We start from the raw sequence: 9,495 nt of genomic DNA, 5'->3' as shown, positions 1-9,495 counted from the left end.
ATATCAAACTTGTGTGTATTATGGCCAATAATACACAGAGAGTAGTCTAAGAGTACATGCTAGGTCATGCCCTCTGTGCACTCTCATTAGAAGGATATACTATCAAGACCTGGTCGAGATAGCTAAGTCATGCAAGATACATCCCATGCTCACGAGGGCAGGATTAGGACTTCCAAACTAAGTTATCCCTAGGGTTGGTTCCCAAGCTTTTACATAAAAGACGTTCCTTGGTAGTGCATTGCATATAGTACCCTTTAAAAAAAATTTATGCATATGATGCATGACAAATATACTCTATGCATTACATTCACATGGTCTTATATCATAACACATCACATCACATCTTATCATATCATATCATGGTTAAGCGTCGCTTAGACTTCTCATCATATAACCTTGTAACACCTTATTTTTTTAGAAAATAATATTATTATTTATATTATATTCTTTCTTATATTTTGGGGTCAGAAATATTTAATTATTATTATTATTAAAGGAAAAATATTTTTTGTATTATTATTTATATTTATTTTAAATTATTTTGAGAAAAAGGAGAAGCGGGTCGAGAAGGGAAATGAGTTGGGTTAACCCGGTCCGAGAAATATAAAGAAGGGGTTAGCAAATTAACCGTCATTAGTCCCATTTGACATTTTCTGAAGGAGTAAGAAAAAGAGAAAGGAAAAACAAGAGCTCTAAGGAGGAGTGCCTAGGAAGAGATCAGGAACGACTGTCGCAACCCGAAAATTTCCGATCTTGCGACCTATGGTTTAAACATCCTTTTAAAGATCTCATCAATTAAGGAATGCCCGGACACCAGACTAATCCTTAATCAATGGTTTTGAAAATAGGTTCTATGGATTCGCCACCAATGTTTTATTCAAAACATTGGAAAAAGAAAAGATTTTTAAAAGATCCAATAATGGCCTTGATAACCAGAATTGGGTTCGGGGATCGGTTACGTGTAAGGAAGGTATTAAGCACCCTTACAACGCCCTAAATCGGTATCCTATGATGAAGTTAATGCGATAAGAAATAATAAATTAAATATTATATCCCCTTTTATTGATGATTATTTACATGATTTAAAATTTAAATTAAACAATTGACTCTAAAATATCTACATAATTGCTCTTAATATAAACAATATTTATCAAATATAAGAAATAAAAGAGAGAGAAGAAAATTGATCAAAATACCTCGTAGCAAGCTTTGTTAGATCTTCCAATATGAAAATTGTAGGTGCTTTATGGTAACCTTTCACACTACACAAATGCCTCACAATACTCAAGAAATACAATAGGAGAGAGAGAGAGAAAAAGAGAGAAATTTCGAGCTCTAGAGAGTGCTGGACGAAATTTTCGGGGTCCAGAGAAATGAGCCCCAACTGTCTATTTATAGACTTCAGAAAGGGTCCAGAACGACCCATTCCAAAATCGGAACGGCCTGTTCTGGATATGGCCGTTGTATGTTAATTTGTACCCTAGAACGGCCCATTCTGAAATCAGAACGGCCCGTTCCGGGGAACCAGAACGGCCCGTTCTGATTTCAGAACGACCCGTTCCGGGGTTCAAATTAAGCCCCCTTTTGATAGGTTGGAACGGACCGTTCTGAAATCAGAACGGCCCATTCTGGGTAACCAGAACGGCCCGTATTGATTTCAGAACGGCCGTTCCGGGGTTCAAATTAGGCCCCATTTTGATAGGTTGGAACGGCCCGTTCTGGTTTAGAACGGCCCGTTCCAATCTACAATTTTAGGCCTTTTAGAAGCCTCGGAACGGCTCGCTCCAATTCGAGAACGGCCCGTTCCAGACTTGGGAATGGCCCGTTCCGATTTTGGAACGGCCCGTTCCGGGCCACTAAAAATAGCTAATTTGGGCTTTTGGGCCCCTGATGTCCTATCTTGTTATTTTGTGCCTCCTGGACGAAATTGGGTGTCTACAGCTGCCCCTCTTTACTTGTCCTTTGGAATAGCTATGTGTTGCTTTTCCAAAGGCAAGTAAAGACGTAGACATTTCGTCCGGGTCTTCTTTTTGTCTCTTTGTGTGATGCTTCTACATTACTTCTCTTGGATAGATGTATTCGCTTGTATCATTACCTTTTTAGAGTAGTTGAGTGTTGAGTTGCATACTCTATGGGGTAACAAGGGTGAAAAACTATACACCTGATCTCCAGTCTTCGAGTAGAAGCTCCATTCTTTCTCTTGTGATAGTGAGGTGAAAATTCAGATCTTCACTCTTGTTTTGACAATAGATACCTTCACGTTGTTTCCTTCAGGTAGAGGGTGTTCCCTATATCCTTGCCCCTTGGAGCAACTGAGTGTTGGATTGTATGCTCTATTGGGTATCAAGGATGGTGAACCGAAACATCTAGGCTTCAAGATCCATGTGAATGCCCTATGTCGCTTGCTATGTCCGAATCTTCTCCTTTACTTCAGCAGTGTAAATGCCCCCACACCATTTCCTTTGGGTAGATGGTGTTTACCTATATCCTTGTCCCTAAGAGCAACTGAGTGTTGGTTTATATGCTCCGTCGGGTGATAAGGATTGTAAACCGAAACATCTAGGCTTCTGGTCTTGATGTAGATGCTTCCTACTGCTTCTGCTTGTCTCATGGTAGTGTGTTTCTTTATTTGTGGCTTGTTAAAGAGGGAGTATATTATGAGCTCAGCCTCTCCAGGTTGGACTGATATTTAGGACTTCAGCCGGCCCACTACTAGTTTTGGTGTCTAGCAACCCTTACCGATCTTGTACTAGTTTTGGGGATCTAGCAACCCTTACCGATCTTGTACTAGTTTTAGGGATCTAGCAACCCTTACTGATCTTGTACTAGTTTTAGGGATCTAGCAACCCTTACTGATCTTGTACTAGTTTTAGGGATCTAGCAACCCTTAATGATCTTATACTAGTTTTGAGGATCTAGCAACCTTTTCCGATCTTGTACTAGTTTTGGGGATCTAGCAACCCTTACTGATCTTGTACTAGTTTTAGGGATCTAGCAACCCTTACTGATCTTATACTTGATGTCTTCTTGTGGGTGTTGTGGAATGAAAGACTGCCCCTAAGTGAATGGGTAGGAGATGTTTGATGTGCCCTGTGTTGGTGGGCAAAAAAGTAGATGGCTGACAAGGATTCCAATGTTGCCCCTGCCACTTGAGTATTGTGATGCCTCTCTAGGCGCTTGCTTGTGGTAGATTTTTTTTGAATTTTATTTTTTTGTTTAGCTTCGGCTTTTTCATATTTGAAGCTTGCCTTTTTCTGCTATTTTTTTTAATGCTTCGGCTTTTTCAACATGTACGAAGCTTGCCTTTTTCTCATGTTGTTGTTGTTGCTCTTTATTGTCATCATTGGTAGAGGGATCTATGTCATGATGATGTTATTTGTTGAATCTTTATTGATGAATATTATTTTGGAAGCCACTCCTGGCTTTGCTTAGGAAGTCATTCCTGGTCTTGGCATTCTCTTGGATCATCCTTCATTCAATTAAGGAGTAGGGCGCGATAGCCTCTTCATGCTTATGAGTCTGCTTATTTGGTTGATTCTATTCCACTATTGATATGTCATTGCTTAGTGGGCACATAGAATCACTTCATGTTGTCGTTTGCCCCTGCTTGGCTCATGCTCAACTATTTTGCTTTGACGAGTGTTTTGTCCTGATGGCTCCTTCTGACCCATAACAAGTAGAATGCATGGATGCATGGATGCAATGAAAATGCAAGACAGGAATGATTCTTTTATTTATTCCATTTTTTGTGTAATGCCCTTCCATATGCCCCTACCTCATATGCATGCGATGTAGTTTATGCTCATGTATTGGTTCCTAAACATGCAATTCAATTTTTTTGTTGGGAAATTAACATGTGCGCGTTAAGGTTAATGTTGACGATTCCTGTTTAACCATGTCATTTGTGATTATCGTCGGGATATGTTCTTTTGAACTCAAGGTTTCAGTGGCTCCTTGATTATCTAGTCAATGTGTAGTCAAGCGTCTCTAACCTCTATTTGAGGACATCTCGGCCTTCCCTCTGTGAGTATTCACTGTGCATATTCCGTGTATTTTTTCGGTACCATTTTAATGCCATAAGGGTTAAGAGAAAAGAAAGAAGGGATGTTTGTATTTATTATTTTTTTTAAAAGGGTTGTTAGAAGGGGTTTTCTCAAAAGGGGATTTTAGAAGAATGGCTAGCCAAGGTAGGCTTTGGTGTTTAGGGTTATCAAACAAAATGTATTCGCTACAAGGAAGTTATCATTGTGTTTTAGCCTTTTTTGGAAGGTGGAGTGATGACCTGGGGTTGTGCTTTGTTTAGATGATTCCCTGAGCCGCCTTTCAGTTTTCAACTCAGATCGCTGCTTTGATGTCCTAGCTTTTGCCTAGGTTACTTGAGATGTGTTCCCTAGCGGACACTTTCTTTGGATCCTTACTTTTGCCTAGGTTTCCCTTTTTGGATTGTGGGTTGCCTAGTAGATCTTGCCCTAACTTTTGCGCAGCCCCCTTAGTGGGTTTCCTGTCGGGCCTTCATTCATTTTTTTTTGCAGCACTCATGAAGTATGGGATGTCTTTATTTTATCAAACCTTAGTCATGTTTGAATTCCTGATTGGGCCACTAAAAATAGCTAATTTGGGCTTTTGGGCCCCTGACGTCCTATCTTGTTGTTTTGTGCCTCCCAGACGAAATTGGGTGTCTACAACGACTTCCACTACATCAAGAGTATTGTGATTAACACAACCAGGTACGAGGGGAAAAGGATTATTTGTATGCAAGTCACATGATGGAATTGGGTAGAGGAATAATCCCGTAGGATTATGGGTAATTTTATAATTATTTCTATTTGAAGAATTGATGATCCCATTAAATTTTGCTTGTATTGAAGAGTAAGAATATGCAAATAATTTGTAAAAATGAAGATTTGGGAGAAAGAACAAAATTGTAAAAAAGTGTCCATGAGTTAGGTTTTGGAAAAATTGAGAGTTTTACTATTTGAGTTAAGATTCTAAAAAATTGATGATTCAATCGAGTTTTATATTAATTTATAAATGTGATTGTTATATTATTTGGTAAAATTGATGATCTCGGTGATAATTGGATTTATTAGGATGTGCTCTATATGTTAGGGTTCTTGTAGATTGATGAACACTCTTAATTATATGAATTAATGAGTAATTGGGAGATTTTATATATGGAGGTACCTTAGTATTTTGGTAACATCTCTCTGTGTGATTAACCAAATCAATTTTCTCTTGTTGGGTTAGAAAGTAAACACTTGGGGCTATAATTTAGACTCTCGAATCGTGTGAAAATGTTAAGAATTGATTGAGCTATGCGAGTTATAAGTTCAGTCTCCATTCTAGTGCATGAAAGATTAAGTTTTTTGTTTTCATCTATGCGAGGTAACCTTAACTATATTTTTAGGCTTTGTGTTCTTCACAAAAATTTTATATTGGGTGTTAGATTTCTAATGGCTTTGGAATCACTCAAAAATGATGTCTAGAACTCTAGTTATGACTGTTTTAGTGAACAGCGGGTCAAGTTGTTAGCATGGATTATATCTATTTTGGATTTTGAAATTTTTAGCTAACTTGATGATTTTTTTAGAATTTCATATCTTCATAAGTGTAACACCCTAGTTTTCATACTTTTTATGGAGGGTAATTTAGTAATTTTCATAAGTTTTATTGAGGTGATTTAGTATCCCAAAATGGGTCGTTCCAAACTACTAAAAAAACCTATTTTTTGTTGCCTAGAAAGGGCCGTTCCGAAATTGGAACGGGCCGTTCCAAACCACCAAAATGCCCTAAAACCCTAGTTGGGAACAGGCCGTTCCAAAGTTAGGAACGAGCCATTCCAAATATGGACGTTGTATGTTAAAACGCAAACTCAAAACGGGCCGTTCTGGTTTTTAGAACAGGCCGTTCCAGATGTCAAGTTTACACATGTTGAAAGGATCTAGAACGGGCCGTTCTGGAATTGAAACGGGCCATTCTGGCCACTCCTGAAATCTATAAATAGAGCACTTTGGCACTGTTTCTAGACACACTTTCTGGAGACCAAGGAGAACCAAGAGAAGGAGTGTAGACACCCAATTTCGTCCGGGGGCACACAAATAAGGACATGGATCTCTGTTACGAAGGGAAGGAGCTCCCGAAGCATGCCAACGAGAAGACAAGACTTCAGAGGGCCCAAAAGCACAAATTAAATATTTTTATGGGCCCGGAACGGGCCGTTCCAAGGTCCGGAACGGGCCGTTCCAAGGTCTGGAACGGGCCGTTCCGAGGTCCGGAACGGGCCGTTCCGATGCTCCCAAAAGGCCAAAAACCCTAATTTGGAACGGGCTGTTCCGAGATTGGAACGGGACGTTCCATGATTGGAACGGGCCGTTCCAAGATTGGAACAGGCCATTCCAAACTCCTCCAAAAAGGGGTAAAAGCTTATTTGGAACGGGTCTGGAACGGACCGTTCCTAAAATGGAACGGGCCGTTCCAAGGCCGTTCCAGACCAATCATGTGTGCTTAATTTGGACGCCAGAACAGGCCATTTTGAAATCAGAACGGGCCGTTCTGGTTCCTCGGAACGGGCCGTTTCGGTTTCAGAACGGGCCGTTCCAGGGTCCAAATTAACCCACAACGGCCATATCCAGAACGGCCGTTCCGATTTTGGAACGGGCCATTCTGGACCCCCTTCCCGAAGTCTATAAATAGACAGCTGGGGCTCATTTCTCCGGACTCCAAATTTCATCCAGACTCCCTAGAGCTCGAAATTTCTCTCTTTTTCTCTCTCTTGTATTTCTTGAGATTTTGTGAGGCATTGTAGTGTGAAAGGTTGCCACAAAAGCACCTAAAATCTCCATAGTTGAAGATCTAATAAAGCTTGTTACGAGGTATTATTCATCAATCCCTTGTTCTATTTTTCTCTTCTTTTATTTTAATTATTGCTATCATAAACGCAATTATGTAGATTTCTTAGGGTTCAACCGTGTAATTTAATTTTCGTGTAAATAATCATTAATAAAGGGGATTAAATATTTTAATTATTAATTCTTATTATGTTATCTTCATCATAGGGTAGCGATTTAGGGCGTTGTAGGGGTGCTCAATACCTTCCCTACACGTAACCGACCCCCGAACCCAATTCTGGTTATCAAGACCATTATTGGACTTTTAAAAACCTTTTCTTTTTCCAATGTTTTGAGTAAAACATTGGTGGCGACCCCATGAACCTATTTTCAAAACCATTAATTAAGGATTAGTCTGGTGTCTGGGCATTCCTTAATTGATGAGACTTTTAAAAGGATGTCTAAACCATTAGTCGCGAGATCGGAAATTTTCGGGTTGCGACAGATGGCGACTCCACTGGGGACGTTTAAAGAGGGTCAGACACATTTAATTGTTGAAGTTAATAAAATAAAAATAATAATTTAAATATTTTTCCCTTTTACTTTATTTGTTTTATTTGTTTGGGTTTAATATTTGTTTGTTTGCTTATTTAAATTGCGCACTTGTTTGAAATAAAATTGTACACAAACCTTTGCACACAACAGTTCCCCCTACACCCAGGGGCATGAGGGTATTAAACATAGGGAGTGGTTGACGTACGACCGGTCCAAGTTTGGCCTTGGAGCCTGCGAGCCTTTTCGGAAATCACACTCAAGGTGATAACCGGTTACTCTAACCCGAAATACTGCGACAGACCTTAGAGTTTGCCAGGTGACGGTGACAGAGATACTGGGTCCCTATAATGGGGGCACCTTGGGGGCCTTAAAGACCAGTGAGATTAGAACCATCCTATACAAAGAACTTTTCTTGATAGGGACCACAGACCAAGGATTTGATCATGATCGTTCGTGGGTGTACGTTGATTGAGCATATGTGTGTGCATTTGTTTGTATTATTTTGTTCTAATAAGAGTGGATTGGAATTTTAAAACAGGCAAACAAATAATATAAAAAAATAATAATTTTATACCCCTTTTGTACATTCTTAGGTCAGCATTCCATTAACATCATATAGGTAGTTTCCTTTTTGTAAAAAAAAAAGAATCAATAAAAATTAATATAGGTAGTCTCATCTTTACCATGCATCATTCCCCTTTAGATAATAGAAACATGATAAAGATTCGGCAAAAAAAAGGACATGCATTCTAGATTAGCTCATTAATTTCATTCATTTTATTTTATTAGCTAAGGAGGATTAGGTTGCCGTATGTGTAGAAAGTTAAGAAAAGTGAATGCTCTAATATACGACAGTATCTGCTTTATAAAGAAAAAGCCCAAATCAATTTTTTAAAAAAATACTATGGTTGGGCCCTTGCTTTGATATGTTTGTTGAAGTAAGTCTTCTTAGAATCTAATATAGATTCTCACTTAATACTGTTGAAATCTATTTGAGCATTCACAAATAAACAAATCAATGAGACTGATATTTATTATTCTCAACTTTCTTTACATTCTGCATTACATTCAGTTAGAACATATCCCTCCTTGTAAAAGAATAAATAAGAATAAAAAGGGAAATTAACCTATGTGCGTTAATCGGAAGTAATGGAAGAAAACCATGCATAAAGAGTTGAGGGTAAAGAACTCCACAATCATTAAGACGCCAACTCTTACCCTAAGAGGATAAAGCCGTGTCGTGCAACCGTGAAATCCAAAGGGAATGGATGGATCCACACTCTTAACGAGTTGCAAGCTAATAAAGAGAACCCGAGGATGACGAATCTCTCAAACACTAAGGCAAAACGATTAGAGTTTTCTCAAAAGGTGATTTCAACAAGAGAGAAGCATTGCTTGTTAAGAAGCTGCTAGAATGAAAACCCGCAAAGGGTGTTCTAGGCAAAAAAAAAAAAGCAATGTTTATTCGAGCTGAAAATCGAGAGAAAGGCAATGTTTGTTCGAGCTGAAAATCGAGAGACAGCTTGAATGTTCCTCTTCAGATTTCATAGAAAGCTCTATCATCGCTTCTACCCATTCCTACACCTTAGGAAAGATACGGGTTGAGAAAACCTTCATGAGAGAAGAAGCCAAAGGCCCTCCCTCTACACGAAATCTTCTGAAGCGCCACATCCAAGCAAGTGGAGGACTAGCTCTACAGTTAGATGACCTAAGCCTCTCTAAGGGGCAACCTTCTTCTTTTTCTGTGTACGAATCACGAACTTGGGGCATGCCCGGGCCCTCAAGCTACATTAAATGGGCACGTGTAAATTGACAATTCTATTTTAATGCCATACACTTTTCTACTTCATTTCTCTTCTCCCTTTTATCTACTCTAAGCCTCGTCAACAAACCCTAAATGAACAAGTACATTTGAAATAAGGACGTCATTAGAAACAATGGCTTTATACACAAAAAAACATAAAGATCAATCAAACTTGGCATGACTTGTGGATAAAAGCCCAAATGAAATCAGTGCAAGGGGCATCCCCCTCTAATGGAGTAATGAAAAATGATCACAAATGCTGCAAAGACAAAGGCCCGGCAGGAAACCCACTAAGGGGGCTGCGCAAAA

This window comes from Cajanus cajan, chromosome 6 (assembly GCF_000230855.2).
Source record: "Cajanus cajan strain Asha chromosome 6, NIPB_CcT2T_4, whole genome shotgun sequence".
Lineage (NCBI taxonomy): Eukaryota > Viridiplantae > Streptophyta > Magnoliopsida > Fabales > Fabaceae > Cajanus > Cajanus cajan.
The sequence above is the reverse complement of the archived record's forward strand: the minus strand, read 5'-3'. Positions refer to the sequence as shown.